The sequence below is a fragment of the Lissotriton vulgaris genome, chromosome 11 (genome assembly GCF_964263255.1).
Source record: "Lissotriton vulgaris chromosome 11, aLisVul1.2, whole genome shotgun sequence".
In the NCBI taxonomy this organism is placed as follows: domain Eukaryota; kingdom Metazoa; phylum Chordata; class Amphibia; order Caudata; family Salamandridae; genus Lissotriton; species Lissotriton vulgaris.
Window position 1 is genome coordinate 730,247,659 of NC_141699.1, and position 18,416 is coordinate 730,266,074.

An 18,416-nucleotide genomic window follows, 5' to 3' on the forward strand; every position below is an offset into this window, starting at 1 on the left:
CCTCAACTTTAGAATAGATACCAATGCGGTACCTCCCAAGGTGCAGGGTCTGTGGACCGGCCTCACACCAAAAAGACTTGCTGGACCGAAAAGGTGAATTGCCCTTTCTTCTTGTCCTGGCTGTCCAGGCAGTAGTGCTTCCCCAATGTGTGCATGGACATCTACGTCGCAGGCTGATAGAGGTTAAGGACAGGCACTCCGTGTGTATACAGCGTTGCAGCCTTGGAACTGGTGGAATAGGCCCTCAGCCCTTCTGGTAGCTGCTTCTTGGCCAATGCATAGCAGATCTTAGTGCAAAGGACTATTCACCTTCACAAAGTCTGCAAAACCTTAACTTTCGTTGCCCCAAACAACCCCACAAACAACTCATTGTCTACCTGATGATCTTTGGTGCAATCAGTTAAAAAGAAATAAAGCTCCTTTAGGGTCCAGCCAGTGGTGTTTCTCCTTTTTCTAGGGTTGAGGTGGGGCAAAGGATGTTGGGATCCGTGATGGATTGTTCAACGTGAAAAGGAGTCCTGACTTTCGGAGAGAAACCCGCCTGGCTTCTCAGCACCAGTTTTCCCAGGACAAAAGTGGTGTTGGGTGGCAGTGTCAAAAGAGCCTGGAGCTCACTCACTTGATGAGCTGAATGTGATCGCAATGAGAAGACTAGTTTTGAGATTTAGAACACGCAACCAGCAGCTGTGCACTGGTTTGAAGGGGGTACACATGAGAAACAGCAGGAACAAATTAAGTACCCACTGTCGCATCACAAATGGTTTGAGAAGGAGCATGTGTGTCAAACCTTTAAGAAAATGCAACACAACAGATGATTGAAGGGGGTGGAGCTTGCCGGCGTCCATGAAAGACGTGTGAGCGTTGAGCTCCTCGCCTGAGCCCCGTTAAAATCCGTCAAACTTATCCTTTAGGCACCCAACTGGCTCTAAAAGTTGGTGTGAACTTCCAGACTACGCTCCAGTCCACTTGGAGATCTTTGTCCCGCTGAAAATCGGTGCTGTGGAGCTTTGTTGGTCGGGAGACCTCGCCGGGGCGGACCAGGCCGGCATCCACGGACTTTCCTGCTGGGCTGCCCGGGCTACGTCACGCTACGTGCGGCGTGGCGCACTGAAGTGGGTCCGGTGCGACAGACCTGCGGCCGGGCACGGGTGGCTCTGCGATGCTGACACGAACTGCTCTCCGGTGGAAGTGTGACAAGTTGGCGATTGGCTAAGCGGAGACCGAGTTGCCTCGCGTGGTGGTGTTTGCAGCGGTGCTAGCCGCCCGGGACAGCGATCGGCTGATTGCCCCCCCTTGGGGAGATATCCTATTGCCCCACTGCCCACAGACGGGCGCCGTGTCGAGAGTGTGGTGTGGTTCAGGACGGTGGTGGCCCTCTGTACGGCCCTTGGACGGCGTGGTGGAAAGGGAGTGCTTTCACGGTGGAAGAATCTGGCGGTTGGGCCTACTCTCACGGTCCTGCGCACGGCCGCCATTTTGGGCGCAATTTCTTGCTGCGCAACACACTGCTATTTGGCGCTAACTGGCTCCCCCCTGCTGTACACTGCAGTCGGCTGTGCGTCTCACCTTGATGTCTACAAGGAACGCCATGGGGAAAGGCGACAGGACACAAACCAAACTATCGTTTGACCAACGTAAGGCGAATGGGACTGAGGGGACGGCCCCTGAAACTTCGCCGCGCACTGCTGCCCCGGACAGTTCATTGTGTGCGGATATCCGTGAAATGCTGGTATCGATGGAAAAAGGCCTACAGGACAGCATGGCGTCGATTGGTACTAAGCTCGATGCCCTGACATATCGCATGGATCGCATGTCTGAAAGGGTCGACAAGCATGCAGAACGGCTCGACATGGCGGAAAGACGTCTGACGGAGGTAGAGGAGGCACAGTCAGAATGGGATAAAAATCGCAAACAGTTTGGCAGACTCCTGCAGGTCATTCAAGACAAGACTGAGCATTTGGAGGCGCGTACTCGGCGCTCCCACGTTCGCATCACTGGGATGGCGGAGACTACCCAAACTGGCAAAATGGAGCTGTTTGTTGAAAAGTTACTGCTGGCACTGCTGGGGGACGACGTCTTCTCCCCTATGTTCATCGTGGAAAGGGCCCATCGCACCTTAGGGCCGAAGCCACAACCGGGAGCGCCCCCGCGGCCGATTATAGCGAAGCTATTGAACTACCGTGAGAGGGATCTAGCGCTTCGTCTGGCCAGAGAAAAAGGAGATCTACAATATGAGGGTATGAACATTTCCCTATACTAGGACTTCACGGCAAAAGTGCAGGAGGAGAGGAAGCGCTTTGCTCCGTACAAAAAACAACTGAGAGACCTTGGGCTGGACTACGCCATGATGTACCCCGCGAAACTCCGTATCAATAGGCAGGGGCATTCGCATTTCTTCACTGATCCTACGGAGCTGAAAAAGTCGCTGAAGGAGTGGGCTAAAGAACGGCGGAACAGTCCGAGGAGTCAACGAGAGGACGCCGATGCCACCTCTCACATGGAAGAGCAGGAGTGAATACGATAGCAGAGCTGGATCGCCCCAAGATGTTTCGCAGGGACGAAAGAGGGACTTGGACTACTTGTACGAAATCTTTGCGGGACAAGTGTGGCATAATGGACATTGGAACTCGAAGGACGTGTGCAGGCCCACTATGAGACAATTACTGGGTGAGACCTTTCTGGTTAATATCCGCACTGCTTTGCCTGTTTAAGGGAGATTGATAGAAGTTGGGTCTGCTAAACACTCGCTTCTGCGGATTGTATCCTCCCACAAGCGGGAGTTCACTTATTTGACTGTTAGACGGAACCTATCGAGGGTGCCAATTGCTATTAGGGGGCAGGGTGGAGGAGTATCTAGGCATTGCAGTAACGGACTAGAGTTGAACTGTTGTCTGGCTGGGATCCTCTGCCCCTGCGCTTTTGGCCTTTGGCTCTGACAAGAGCCACATAAGGGTTTGTTGGGTTGGCTTGTTGTGTGGGGGGAGGATGGGTGGTAGCGGGGTCTGTCTGACCTGGTTGGGGGTGGTCGGCTGTGGGTGAGGGGGTGGGTGTTCTTCTCTGATCAGGTTGGGTATGTTAAGCTGGAGCAGTTGGGATGTTTTTAGGCCTACTACGGGAATGTGTCTGCGATCCAATGTGTACGAGTTCACTAAACAGATCCTATTGGAATGGCAGGCATTGAGGTTTTAGAGTTGGAGGGTGGCCCCAACTCTCTTAGAGTTCTGACCTGGAATGTGAGGGGGTTGAATGACTACCGCAAACTCCGGAAAGTGCTGAGCTATTTACAAAGATACCGAGATGACCTGGGACTCCTGCAGGAGACGCACCTTCCTCTTACCAGCCTTATGCTGACGGCCAGAGGCCTGGGAGGCAATTGCGCAGCAGCGGGCTTCACCACGCATGCAAGGGGGGTGATTACGTGGGCTAACCCCAAAGCACAGCTGAAGTTGCTGCAGATGATCGTGGACCCGGAGGGTCGTTATCTAATTGCACGCTGTGTGGGGAAAGGTCATGATTTAATTGTTGTGAATGTCTATGGCCCTAACTATGACACCCCTGCCTTTTACTCCTCCTTAGCGGATTTGTGCAGACAGTATGTGGGTTCCAGACTGTTATGGGGGGGTGATTTCAATTTTGTGTTAAATCCGGAACTGGATAGGTCGGCTGGTGCGGCCCGCTGTCCGGCGGCCTCAGCGATGCTTATGCAGACTGAAATGATAAAGCTCGATCTGGTGGATGTATGGCGCCATAGACACCCAGGGAGGGGAGGGTACACACATTATTCGGCCTATCATAATATACTTACGAGAATTGACTATTGGTTTGCGTCTCACTCTCTTCTCAACTCAGTGAAGGGGTGTGCGATACTGCCCCGTACGTTGTCGGACCACTCGCCATTACTGCTGCTGTTAGATGCTCCGGCGAGGAGGATTCCCCCGTTCACATAGAGGTTTCCCCCATATTCACTTCTAGACGAGGTCTTTAGAGGGGAGTTAGCTGAGGACATAGACACATACTTTGAGACAAATGTGGGGTCAGTGGATAGTGTTCAAACACTCTGGGACGCATTCAAAGTGTACATTAGAGGTATGACGATGGCTAAACACTCTGGGGTGCTCAGAGCTATTAGGCAGAGGCTGAAACACTTAGAGACGCAACTATCCGAGCTGGAACGACAATCTAGTCATGCAGGGAACACTGACACTGAGGAACGGATTAAAACCCTGATAATAGAATTTAACGAGGAAGCTGATAGAGAAGTACAGCACATGGGGAAGTATGCCACGGCACGCACCTACGGGGAGAGGGATCGCCCTGGTTCACTGCTGGCAAAACTCATGCGCAACAGCAGGCCGCAGTTGGTGGTTGAGGAATTAATTACATCCAGTGGGGAGGTGGTCACTGAGGAGGGCGACATACTTGCAGAATTCCAAGATTACTATACCAAGCTCTATCAATCACGGTCTGGCCAGCTTGAGGAGGAAATAGAGGACTATCTTAGTTACATCAATATGCCCTTCCTCGCCAATTTTCAGAGGGAATTTCTTATGATGCCTATTCAGAAGGAAGAGATCTTGGGGGCACCTGAGGGAATGAGATCGGGCAGTGCTCCAGGTGCCGATGGGCTTACAGTGGCCTTCTACAAGGCTTTCCAAGATAAGCTTATTCCACACTTAATGTCTCTCTTCGACGATATTTGCCAACAGGGCAGCATGCCAAAGTCTATGAGGGAGGCGCTCCTTATCACAATACCGAAACCGGGGAAACCCCCCAATGAATGTGGTTCGTATAGGCCGCTCTCCCTGATAAATGTTGATGCCAAATTATATGCGAAGTTCTGGCTGCGCGGCTTGCCATTCTGGTCCCCGAGCTAGTTGCCCCGGAGCAGGCCAGATTTGTCCCTGCTAGGAATTTGACGTATAATATTCGCACGGTGTTAGGCACCATACAACACGTACGGCAGGAAAATAGGGCAGTCGCTATATTCTTGGACATGGAAAAAGCGTTGGATTCGGTTGAATGGCCGTTCATGCGCGGGGTTCTGAGGAATTACGGACTGGGTGAACCTTTCTTGCAGATGTTGGGGGCCCTATATTACAAACCGTCGGCTAGACTGAAACTAGGGAATATGGTCACCGCTCCGATAGCGATCAGTAGGGGTACTAGGCAAGGCTGTCCCCTTTCCCCTCTTTTGTACGCCCTGGTAGCGGAACCACTGGCGTGCGCGGTCAGAGAATATCATGGGTTCGAGGGGATCAACTTCCCCACCTACAAGATTGGCATATCTACGTATGCCGATGATACACTGTTGTACGTTAGGGAGCCGGAAGAGAACTTGGCGTCCGTATTGAGGGAGGTGGTGAGATTTGGTGCACTGTCTGGCCTGCGAGTCAACTGGGATAAATCTGTAGCGCTTCCCCTGACTCCGGCGACTCACCCGTTTGACTCGGAGTACCCACTACAGTGCACCACAGACTCGATACGCTATCTCGGGATTCGCTTGCATACTGACCCCGAGATACTTGTGCGTGAGAACTATGGGGTGGCGTACACTAAACTTGTGGATGACGTGGAGATGTGGTGCAGGCTTCCGTTGTCTCTGATGGGAAGAATAGCGATAATGAAGATGGTGGTCCTCCCCAGGTTCCTCTTCCTCTTCACCAACATTCCGGTTGTGCTGTCTAGGGCCTTTTTCCGGCAGCTCACGCAGACACTTATCAGACTTGCGTGGGGAGGTAAACAGCCCAGGGTCCAATGACAGACTTTAATGCTCCCCTACGACCGGGGGGGACTCGGGCTCCTGACTTGGAGCGATACTACAGAATAGCGCAGGCGGCACACCTTCACACCTGGATCCATGGGAGCCCCGATATCCCGCACATGAAACTAGAACGGCTGTTTGCGGACCCCATTCCTCTCCCAGCTACGATATGCCACCCAGTTGATCGCAGGACTGGGATCTTGGACTCTATAGCGTCTACGAATCACGCCTGGCATGAGCTGGTCCGCACGCGGGAAAGTGAGCTGCTGTACTCACCCCTCATGCATGTGGAATGGGCGGTATGGCTTGCCCCGTTGATGGAGAAGGGGGTACTTAAGGCACTACATGAACTAGGCATAGATAAGATGGGGGATCTCTTCTTGAATGGCACAGTGAAGACTCTCCAACAGGTACTACAGTCCCAGACCGGGAAGTCGCTGTTGCACAGTTTTCAATACCACAGGGTCCGCAGTGCACTTCAAGAGTTGCTTGGTCCGGAATTGGCGGAACCCCCGGAAGTGCTGGAACTCACTTATGTGATCAAAACTCCATCGTCCAGCAAATTAGTCACGAACCTCAAAAAACTGGGGGACCGGCACATGCAATGCCCGATCTCCAAAGCCAGACTAGCTTGGCAGAGTGATTTACAGCTGACGATTACCGATGAGATGTGGCAATACTGCTGCACAAACACCAGAAAGGTGACGCTCAATAGCCGGCATAGACTGGTACATTTCAAATACCTACAGCGTGTCTATTACACGCCGGAGAGGTTGCACAGGTACGGATTGAGGGGCTCGGCGGAGTGCGAGCGGTGCCACCTTCCGTCGGCGGACTTTCTTCATATGGCTTGGTCTTGCCCTGGAGTTTATACATTTTGGCAGGGGGTTTTCACTGAACTGAGTCTGATGTTGGGCGTAGACATCCCACCATGTCCGGCCCTGGCACTGCTGGGCTATTCCAAGACACTGCCGGTAGCCTTGAGGCTCCTGGCGGATATAGCCTTGCTGACCGCTAAACGCCTGGCGGCTATATGTTGGATGAGAGGGCCGATACCGACCCTAAAAAGGTGGGCGGCGGACTTACTATACTGCTGCACGCAGTCGGAGACGTACAGTGAGATGCTGCCTCCGAAAAATCGGCCCAAGAACTTCTAGGGGTTATATAGGACATATTTGTGCGCTAAGGATAGTGGGGAGTCGGACCCGGACTCGGAAAGGGAGGAGATGGGTGAGGTACAGGAGGAGGAGCCAGAGACTTTGGAGAGGGACGCTCTGAAACACCTACCTATGGCATGGTAGGGAGAAGGAGTTCTGGTCCTCCAGGGCTGTCGATGGCACTGAGTGGGGTGGCCGGGGTCAGGGGGTGTGGCACACGAAACCGGCAGCGGGTGGTCATGGACATAGGGGACACCTTCATTCACGTGGGTATGTAGGATCTGTAACCGTAGGGCACAGTGTTAGTCATTAGACATTCAGGGATAACACAAGTGGTTAGGTAGGCACATGTTCGTGTGGGCTGGTTGTTGGGGGGGTGGGGGGGTTAGGTTAGCGATAGGAAACACTGTACTGTTACATGGAGAACGCTGAGTTTTAGAGTGAGGACTTGTTATGCACAGACGCACTATCTGAACCGAAGCAACACCATGTAATGCGGTCCTGGGTTGTACTACGCGGCACACGTTTTCCATATTTGCTAGATGGCCGTGCTATGCATGCATGATACTGTTTTCTTTTACGCCGCCAGGCCCCCGGGATGCTGGCACTGAGGCTGTGTATACTGTTTTTGAGACCTAGAGCAGATGCTACCTACTGTTGCCGCCGGCCTCCGGGTTGTGGGCGATGCGTGCTGTGTGTACATTTAATATGCAATAAAGTAAAAATTTAATAAAAAATAAATAAAAAAACAACAGATGATTGAAACGTGGACAGTTGGACTGAAAAACTCTAAACGTCTGATGGGTCTTACAAATAAACTTTAATAGTAGCAACGGCAAGACCTTGTTGAATCGACAGTATGGATTATAAGGGATCAGTATTACAGACTCAACACCAGGCCACAAATTATTTCCAGTGTCCAGCATAAATGGAGTTTGTAGAGGAAAGCCTGACAGCAAGGATAACATCAAAAACTTCGGGTGGTAGACTTGCCGCTGCTCAATCTCCACTCTTGGACGTGTTGATTTCAGAGGTTTGGGTGCAGAACCATTCCCTACTGCAGCAACAGAAGATTCTCCTGAAGTGGTAGCCTGATAGAAGGATAGATACTCATGCTCAGAAGTTCTGTATACCACTCTTTCCTAGCCCATTCTGTAACCACTAGGATGACCTGGGCTCAGTCATTCCTGGTCTTGTTTATAACTCAGGGCAGGAGATGCAGAAAGCTTTCTTGGGAACTCCAATGTACAGATGTTTTGATACTGCACATTGGATGGTGGCAAAAAGATCCAGATCCAGCCAGGGGCACCCTACTGGAAAATGCCATGTCTCCCTGGGATGCACCTCAGGGTTCAACCTCCAATTGTGATCCACCAGGCACCAATGGCTGAGCTTATCTGCTCTAATGTTTAAAGATCTGACAAGATGGTTCATGAACAGGGAGATGTAGCCAGTTCCTGAGACACAGCCTCTAGGCACAGGGGTCCAGGACCCCATCCTGCCCTGACTGTTGCAATACCACATGGTGGAGGTGTGGTTCATGAGAACCTGTATCTGCCTCACTTTAATGGACACAATAGCAACAGGGGAACCCTACTCACAACGGAACGAGGATACTGGTTATACATTATATGTATATGGTTCCTGTGGACAAATGAAGCTGACCTAAGCAATAAGTGTGCACAATGGCAATAGAAAGGACTTGGTAATGTAAGAAGACAAGAACCCTTTTGACAAGGAGGACCCTGTTCATTGCACCGCCGACATACTTGGCTGCTCTCGTCTGGGGCTGCCAGCGCTCTTCTATCCTATCTGGATTGTGCCGCTGTGTGCCCGTCTGGTGTGACTTTCCTCACGACGGGGCGTTGAGGGCTCACATCAGCCAGTGGAGCTGAGCTACGAATACGGCGTGCCGTGCCTCCCTGCAGCCTTGTCGTTTTGTTGTCTGTTGATGGGCGCCCCCTCTATTGACTGTGTGAGGCTGGCGCTGCATTGCCTGGGGGCTGATTGCTGCTCCGTGGCGGCGCACCATTGCAGGATAGAGGCTGCGGGCGCGAAATGGACTTTTCTGTACCAGTATATGAACTCCTTCGGTCGCTTTCGTGACACGTGGGGAGTAATTGAAACAGCAGATACACCTGTCTCAGTGCTGGGGAGACTGTGATTGTGACGGCTGAGATACCCACCCCCTCTATCTCCCTTCATATAACCCAGCTGTAAGAACTTGTCTGAGGTGCAGGCGGCGGCCCCACCAACTTGTCGCTCTGACAGAATTCCTGCTCATACTTCATACACCCTGTGCCTCCTCTTCCATCTCAGCTATAGGCCAGTGCTGCCTTTTGATTCTTGGGCTCCTGGAGATTTTGCCACTGGGGTTCTGTCGCCGATAGGTTGTGGATTGTCGCATTGCGGGGGCTTCTCAAGTCATTCTTCAGACTGTAACAAGCAGGAGGGCACGTCAGATGTTCCTTGGCTGTGGTACTTGTGGCCCTGCACACTGCTGCGCCCATGGGTGCTATTGGGAAGACTGACGCCAGCCAACCCAGATTGACCTTTGACTCCGAATCGCCGCACATGGATCCTGGCCAGTCCTCCTCACAACCACCTATGGATGACGTCAAGTCTCTGCTCCTGGCCGTCCAACATAGTTTAACGGATCTGTCCGGGAAAATGGACACAATGAATAATCGTCTTGACTTTTTAGTACACAAAGTGGACAAGCATGATGGGCAGATTAAGGAAGCTGAACGTCGCATCTCGGAAACTGAAGATACCACGTCTCAATCACAAGAACAGGTCGCAAGTATGGACACATTGCTAAAAATCATTGTGGCAAAAAAATGAGGACATTGAAGCGCGAAACCGCCGCAACAATATCCGCTTAGTAGGTATTCCGAAAACTACCAACACCGGTAGGATGGAGGACTATGTGGAGCGTCTCCTAAAACATATGTTTGGTGCAGACTCTTTTTCTCCTCATCTCATTGTTGAGCGTGCCCATCGGTCTCTGGGGCCACGCCCACCACCTGGAGCTCCCTCTCGTCCAATTACCGCCAGACTTCTTAATTTCAGGGACCAGGACACAGCACTGCAAAAAGCCCATAAATCGAAACAGCTGTAATTTGAGGGCAATTCCTTCTCTGTTTACCCTGACTTTACCGTTGCAGTTCAGGAGGCACGTCGTAAATTTCTTCCCACTAAGCAAAAGCTGTGCAAAGCAAACATAGAGCATGCCCTTCTCTACCCTGCGAAGTTACGAATCTTCCACGCCGGCAAACATACCATTTGTACGACTTCACCGCAGGTGGATGATTTCCTGAAGAAAATAGCCAAAACCTCCCCGAGATGTGACCAGGATTCCAGATCTTCTTCTCCATCTGGCAGCTGAGCTTCAATTTGGACTGTGCGGTCTAGACTCCTTGTGAGTCCACGCTGTTATGTATGGACATGAGAACTTTGTGCTGTGATCTGACGCCAGATGTATTGCTGTGACACTTCTGGGACCATCATCTGGACTTGGTCAGATAAGTGACCTTTGAGCTAAGATTGTTATGAATACTGTAACTGCTTCATAGGCGGTATAGTTTATGTACCATTGGTAGAGGTTTAGTTCCTTCAAAGGGCGCCCTCCCCCCTACATTGCTGGTATTTTCCCCTGGGGGTCTTCCTTTCATTTTTGCTTTCCCCATGGGATTGTATTACAGCAGTAATGGGCTATGGGAGGGTTAACACTACCCTGTACCGCTCTAACCCCTTGACTCACCATTACACTAATACAAGGGACATCCTCTTGGGGATAGTTGAGGAGTATGGGCTTGTGGATGCCTGGAGGTACACGCATCCAGTTGGGAGAGAGGGCAGATGTTTCACATCTGGCCACGCCACTTGGTCCCACATTGACTATTGGCTCTGTTCACGGGGCACAACTCCCTGGATTCAGTCTACTACTCATTTTGCCCGCATCTATTCTGACCATTCACCTGTGTGCCGTGAGGTAGCTCTTCCCAACACAGCTGCCGCCCCCCGCTGCTGGCGATTAATACCCGAGTCCCTTTTGGATGCGGTCTTTCAGGCCGAGCTTGGGGAAGAAATTAAGGATTTTTTTCAACAGAAATAAGGGTTCAGTAGATCAGATGGACACATTATGGGAAGCCTTTAATGTAACTGTTCGGGGTATAGGCATTTCCAAGTGCTTAGGGGTCCTCCGTGACATCAGACTTAATTTACAGAGCCTTGAGGTCGAGATACTGAGTCTTGAGACTGATATGTGGAGGGATGGTCTGGCACCCATAGAGCTTTGCTCCGAGAAAAACTTACAGATTACATGGACACCGCGGACTGCAAAGTGAAATTCCTAAGCAAATACTTCACTGCTCGCCGCTATGGAGCGGGTGAGAGGCCGGGTCGAGCCTTGGCTAATGATATTAGACAGCCTCGATTTTCTAACTACCTCCTCGAGGTGGTTGATGACGAAGGCGTGCGACACAGAGATAGTTGGGTCATACTTAAGACTTTTACCTCCTTCTATATGCATTTGTATAAAACACAACGTGCTTCTCACCCGGACTTCACCCCCTTTTTTGGCAACATTACCTTAGGATGGCTAGGGGACATGCAACGCAAATTCCTTGATGCACCATTCGGGGAAGATGAGCTGCGAAACGCCATTATGCACCTGAGATCAGGCAGGGCCCCGGGGTCGGATGGATTACCCATCGATTTTTATAAATCATACATTGATCAGCTACTCCCAATACTCAAAGATGTTTTTCTTGAATCCCAGGAATCCCAGATTCTTCCGCCCTCGATGAGGGAAGCCCTTATTACATCACTTCTGAAGCCGAATAAACCCGCCGACCGATATGAATCATACAGACCCTTGTCCTTGTTGAATACTGATACCAAGATTCTTGCTAAATTGCTGGCTAATCGTTTATCTTTACTCCTAGATAAGCTAGTTCTCCCGGAACAGGCAAATTTCATACCCAGAAGAGCAACGTCCCATAACCTCCTTACCTTGTTTTCCATCTTACAGACAGTCGATCCCAAGCTAGCTCTTGCAGCAGTTTTTTTAGACGCCTCTAAGGCTTTCGACTACAATGCATGGGGCTACCTATTGGTTTTCTCTCCTGGGTCCAACTGTTGTACACCTCCCCTACGGCGAGAGTCTTAATTAACGGGCACACCTCACCTTCATTCTCTCTATCCCGTGGCACTTGCCAGGGATGCCCCCTCTCCCCACTCCTCTTTGCCTTGGTAATGGAGCCATTGGCGGACAGAATTAAACAACATTACAATCATGTGGGTCTCCTTTGCTTCCTGCGTCCTGTCCTTATATCCCTTTATGCAGATGATGTTACTCTTTATATCAAAGACCCTAGACAAAATCTGAACCTTCTCTTGTGCGAATTAGTTACATTTGGTGGCTACTCAGGCATTAATATAAATAGGAGAAAATCACAAATTTTCCCACTCACCCGCACGGCCCCCCCCCCCTTCGAGATGGACTACCCTATTGAATGGTGTGATGACGAAGTCAAGTACTTGAGGATACGGGTTACGGCAAATTGTGACGAACTCATGCGCCTTAACTATGGATGTGCTATAGAGCATATCACTGGCTGCATCAACTGTTGGATAGCGCTGCCTCTGACCATGGCTGGTCGTATATCTCTTATCAAAATGGTCATACTACCGAAGTTCCTTAATTAATTCCTCAATATTTTTTACGACCCCGGGCGTCATTTTTTTCATACTCTATGGTCAGAATTGATTAGGCTTGTCTGAGGCGGTAAGCAACCCTGAATCCAATGGGACACACTTACGCGACCATACGAACAGGGAGGTTTGGACTTCCTAAGCTCTGAGTTATATTATGTAAGTGCGCAGGCGCATTTCGCTCACTACTGGTTACAGCCCCCCCCCCGCTACACCCCTCACATTGCCACCGAACATTGGGTCTCGGAACTGATTCCGTTGGATGGTTTTCGACTCTCCAGAGCGGAACCCCGGGGGAAGGATCCGACCTCTGTGGACTGCACAAAAAATGCTTGGGCCCGCATTTTAGCACACATGGCAACACCTTGCTTATATTCCCCTCTTCTTCCACTGTCTTATCACCCTGATATGGCGCTGTTGCAGGAGGGTATATTTAGAAACAGGCACGCACTCATAATATTTGCTCCTGGAGGGATCTCTTCATTAAGGAAAAGTTTTGTACTCTTCAGCAGTTATGTCCGGATTCCCCGCCGTCTACCATGGACACCTTTCTGTATGCTCGACTATGGCATGGGGCGCGTGCTTGTTACTCCACGTTCCCCTCTGAACTGTCCACCTGGTTACCTTTGCACCACCTCTTACCAGATTCCGGTTCTCACTTAGTGTCCACACTTTACCACTCATTGTACGTGGACAGCGAGTACCCACCTTGTGTCGCCTGCGATGAAGGGGGGGCAGATTTGGGCAAGGAGTTAACTGATGAACAATGGTCCTTCTGCTGCCAGCAGACCGAACAGGTTTCATCGAACAGTCGGCTGTGTATCATTCATTACAGGTTTCTCCAGCGCAGTTACTATACCCCAGCACAACTACGGCCTGCGGGAGTCGGATAGGTGTACCAGATGCCGGGCGGAACAAGCGGATTTCCTACATCTGGCGTGGATGTGTCCTGGGGTGTATGATTACTGGCAACAAGTTCTCAGGGCTCTGGACTCCATGACCTCTGCATCTATACCCAAATCACCACTTACTGCACTCCTAGGCTATACTGCACTCATTCCTGTTACCCAAAGAAAGTTAGTGTCCTTTTGTCTAGTTTTGGCAAAGCGCCGTGTAGCCTGTCGGTGGGGGCGGGGTCGTGCACCTAAATTTAAGGAGTGGTTGGGCGATATGATCCTTTGGCAAGAAAGTATTTCTACATATGCTGAATTGCTTCCCCGCTCTTCACGACTACGTGATATATGGGGCCCGCTTCAGACATTTGTTGGAACACCCAGGCTCTGCTGTTTCATAGACCCACACACTTTATGCGCTCTCCAAATGTGTCTCCTTTCCGTAGCTGCTATACCTGTTGGGCACGGTCTCTCCCGCTGAACTGCCAGTGTCGACATGAACAGAATACTTTTCCATTGCTGATCATAACACTGCTGTATGTTTGTAATGTATTTTATTGCTATTGGATACCGATCTATTCCGACTGTCATTGCTCCTCACTTAATGATTGTAATTCTTGGCCTGCGTATGCTGATAATGTACTTTACTGTGCTGATTGAAAGATTACTTGTACCTTGCTGACGGTTGTTTGAATACATGTTGTTTTGACTATATAAGCAGTGCACAGCTGAGGGAATCTTCTCTAAATGAAATGTCTCCGATAAAATGCAACTGAGTGATTCGAAATTTTTTGAGATACTGTAACCTTAAAAGAGCACCCACACTCCATTTACACAACAACCTAACCATTTCAGAATAATAGAAGAAAGGAAGAGTCCCTTTACAAAGACTGAAGGCCTTTTGTTGAAGGGATATAGAAACCCCAACTGTTGAATGAAACTTCTGTCTTTTCATTTTTTGATGGTTTCTGGCAAACCTTACTTTTTTCCACCAGATTTCGGTCTCTAGGTTTATTGTGTGTACAATTACTGTGCCAAACTGGATTTTGGTGTTAGATGTAGGAGAACACTAGGATTACCAAAGTACACTCCCCACACACACCCACAGTGCCAAAGTTTAATGTGGCCAAAGACTTTTGCCATCTTGAAAACACCCAAAGTGGGTAGGGTTGGCCCCAGGGCCATTTACCCAATTGCTTAGAGTGTGCCCAGTAGTCATAACCACCCACTAGCTGATGTCAGGCATAAACATGGCTACTTCAAGTATTCCACATCAGAACGCTCTTGGACCTGAGGAAGATCAGAAGAGGACTGCACCCACTGTCTGCGCTTGACAAAAGCCCTGAGGGATTGGATCTGTTCTCTCTTGTATCCAGGACAAAGAAGAGGACTCTAAAGTGCATACGGCTGTCCTCTTGTTCAAACCTCAGGGATAAATCAATCTGCAAGAGATTTTTTCCTGCAACTGCTGAGCAGACCAGTGGCAATAGGACCTAGGTTTGATTCTGTCCTATTGGCCTCTGCCTGACATAGTATTAGTCTCTAAGTGCATCCCTTGTGGTCCTGTGAGGCTTTAGAAATGTACTCCAGTGGTGGATTGGGACTTAAAGGACTAAAGTCCGAAGGTAAAATCTTTGACAAGGACGAACCTGGCTGGTGTATCCGACCAGCACTCCATTGTGATCATGGTTAAATTGTGCCTAGATTCTGGTATACCATGACTATTAACTATCATTGCACTTTAAGCTTCTTGGCGCTCTTCCTACTGAAAAAACAAATCTCTGGATCCCCTCATTGGATTTCTGACATTTTTACAATGGGTGTATTCAAGTTTACTCTGGTTTTCTAATTTGGTTTGGAATTTTTTTTGTTTGAAATTTCTAACTTTATTACTGTTTTGGGACAGAAGACTTACTATACATATTGCCCTATATTAAACCTGTCTGCTCAATGCAATTGCTACCAGGAGATTGAGCTCAGGTTAATTTAGTGACTTTGAGTGTTCACCCAAAACGGGTTGTGATTGTTCCTCAAGGTGGGTAGTCACCTCCACCCCTCCCAAAAATAATGATTCAATCTCTTACAGCATGCAAGGATGAGGAGAACGAGTGGCAAAATATTCACATGGGCTCCTTAAAGGCTTGACTTGCTGTGGCGTTGCCTAAGGCCCTGGGAACTCCTGGCACATTGGGATCACCTGTGAATCAGCTACTTGAGCAGAGATTGGGAGCAAGACCCACTGGCACCTTGACACGTAAGTAACTTCTCGTTTAATAGAGGGCAGAGGAACACACGTTTACACACAGGTCAGAATTACGACTGTGGCTGTACCTAAATACCTCAGGTGTCGTCAAATTTTAACATTGGGAATTGTATGGTATGGTATTTACTGTGCCATGAGGATTTTGGTGCGTTAAACACCGAAATCCAAATGTTATTCCACACAAATTTGTGATAGGTGATATTTATTGAACATGATGAATAACGTACCTTTTGGTATCATTATTTATCATCTGCGATAAATAACACCTAAACTCGAAATCAGAGCCTTTGCCAACTTTTTTACTGGTCTTGGTGTGCGGTCTTCTTATGTTTGCGGACCCAGGGAATCGCCTTACAGTCTCAGATGACCTGTGGATTCATTGACACGCAGTCACTGCAAGCCTTACAGTTGTGATTTGAACCAAGACACTGCAGGCACAGCTGATGGGAATCAGTCACAGAAATATGATTGTAGCAGTCCCTACAAGGCTTAAAACCTGTCAATTTTAGGGCTGACATTCTTTTGCACACTGTGAATTTTTTGACAAACTTTCTGAGGTAAATGTCTCTGTGAGAGAAGAGAGTGATCCAGATTCAAGTCTGGTGGCGTGGAGAGAAAGGAACTGACATCAGCGTGCAAAGTGGTGCCTGTGTAGGCCCTGCATGTCATTTCTGGAGTAGAACGGCAGAGGTGCGGAGCCATGTTGTGCCACCTACTGGCACGCAGTATGATACCTGGGGAATATTCAAAAAGAGGGGAATTTGTGGCTAGAAGTCTGTTTATCAGAAACAATCACATAAGCATTGAATAGTGTTGTAGTTGGAGGGCAGGCTCTTCAAACAAAATCTCGAGCCCTCAAGGTAGCAAGTAAGTTAGTTAATTTCATGTTAGGCTCTTAGGTTACAGCCACAGCTTGATAGGTCCTTTTAGGGCTCCATTCTCACCTCAAATGTAAACACCCAGGCTTCACCCAGCAGAGACTCGAACATTCCATGCATCATCGCATTTTCACACCATCTACATGCAACATTCTACAGCATGCCCAGTAAGCTCACAAATACACAGTCACTACATCATTCCCTTTCCTTACAAACAAGGCAAAGCAACTCACCAAGTCACTACATCATCCTTTTTTCTTACACACATGACAAATGTCAAACAAATGCAATGATGACCCAAAGACAAGAAGACAAACTCATACACTTAATCTTACACAGGCAACACCCACATGCCTACAAGGACAGTATGCTCTATCACACTCTCTTACACACATACAAAAGCGCGGACCACACTCCAACATGCCCAACACAGAGTCACACTAGCTGGCCAAACCAACATGACCAAGTTCCAGATAGAGGAATGCACCTAAGTCACCACTCAGCACCATGTCATCTGGAAGCTGTACAAGCATACAACAGAATATCTCCTACACATAATAATGACAATGTCCAATACACCCACCCAGACAGAACTTCTGAAAACACCCTCACATGCTACAGTCTACAGCTATCTAAGATACTACCATCCATAGGCAAAAATAAATCACTCCAGTTCAAGCAATCGTGCATGTCAACAAGAAAATTGCCACATACGGTGCCACCAGTATCATGCAGATATTAAATACTCAGTTTGTACAAAATTACAATAGTTTTCCATATAGGTGTAGCAAAAAACACACTAGAAAACAAATATAGGCAAGACACACATACCAATGTACTATGCCTCCAATACAACGTATCTATCAAAACTTCCCGCTCGTACACAGTAACGACTGGTCCCAAAGCTAATTCACAAGGAACATGTGGCTCTCAACCACAACATCACATGGTACTGCACTTGCCTATACATCCTCTTGTGACCGAGAACTGCTATTCACCAGACTTTCGAACTGTGGCATACAAAATTCCCCCAGGCCTCTTCTTGTAACAAGATACTACTCAGTCAGTCAGTCAGTCAGTCAATACATCTTTATTTCGGTTAATAAGAACCATAAAAGCAATGCAATACAGAAATTCATTATATACACAATATATACACATTAAAATTTGTACAGAAATAAGATATACACATGATTGCAGTTCAAACCATCTAAAACAGTTAAAATCTTTGATGCAAAGAGAAAAGAGACAAAATCTGTATCATGAATATAGAGGCCCAACCCTATTTTCAGACAATCCTCATTCAGTTATGTGTCCTCCTGATAGTGAATTCATTAGGGTGAGTCGGATTTTATTTATACGTGCTGCCGCTACCAAAAAACTGGCTACACTATGCGTAACCTGCATAGAATCAAGCATTTGTAAATGTAGGAGGGCAGGCCTCACCTGGACGAATTTTAGTTCCTTCAGAACAGGGTATAACATTTTTTTACGGGCTACCAGAAAGTGCTCACAAAACATCACCAAGTGGAGCGTGTCCTGTGTAGAGAAACTATCACAGGTGCAGGGTGGAGTATCTTCAGGGGTCCCCCACTGCAGATAGGTACCTAGTGTGAGGTGGATGAGATTAAACCTGAAGCTAACTAAAAGGAAACAATGGTAAGAGTTGGTCACGTACTTCAGATAGGGTTCCATGACTGGGGAGATCACAAGTTGATAGATTGATCTCACCATAGGTTTCCTGAG

The 18,416-nt window shown here is 48.8% G+C and overlaps 1 protein-coding gene across 23 annotated transcripts in view; it reads right to left on the reverse strand.

The window, feature by feature from the left end:
• DGKD (diacylglycerol kinase delta) overlaps window positions 1-18,416 on the reverse strand; it is a 1,053,390-nt gene that overhangs the window by 657,295 nt on the left and 377,679 nt on the right. The window lies entirely within an intron of this gene.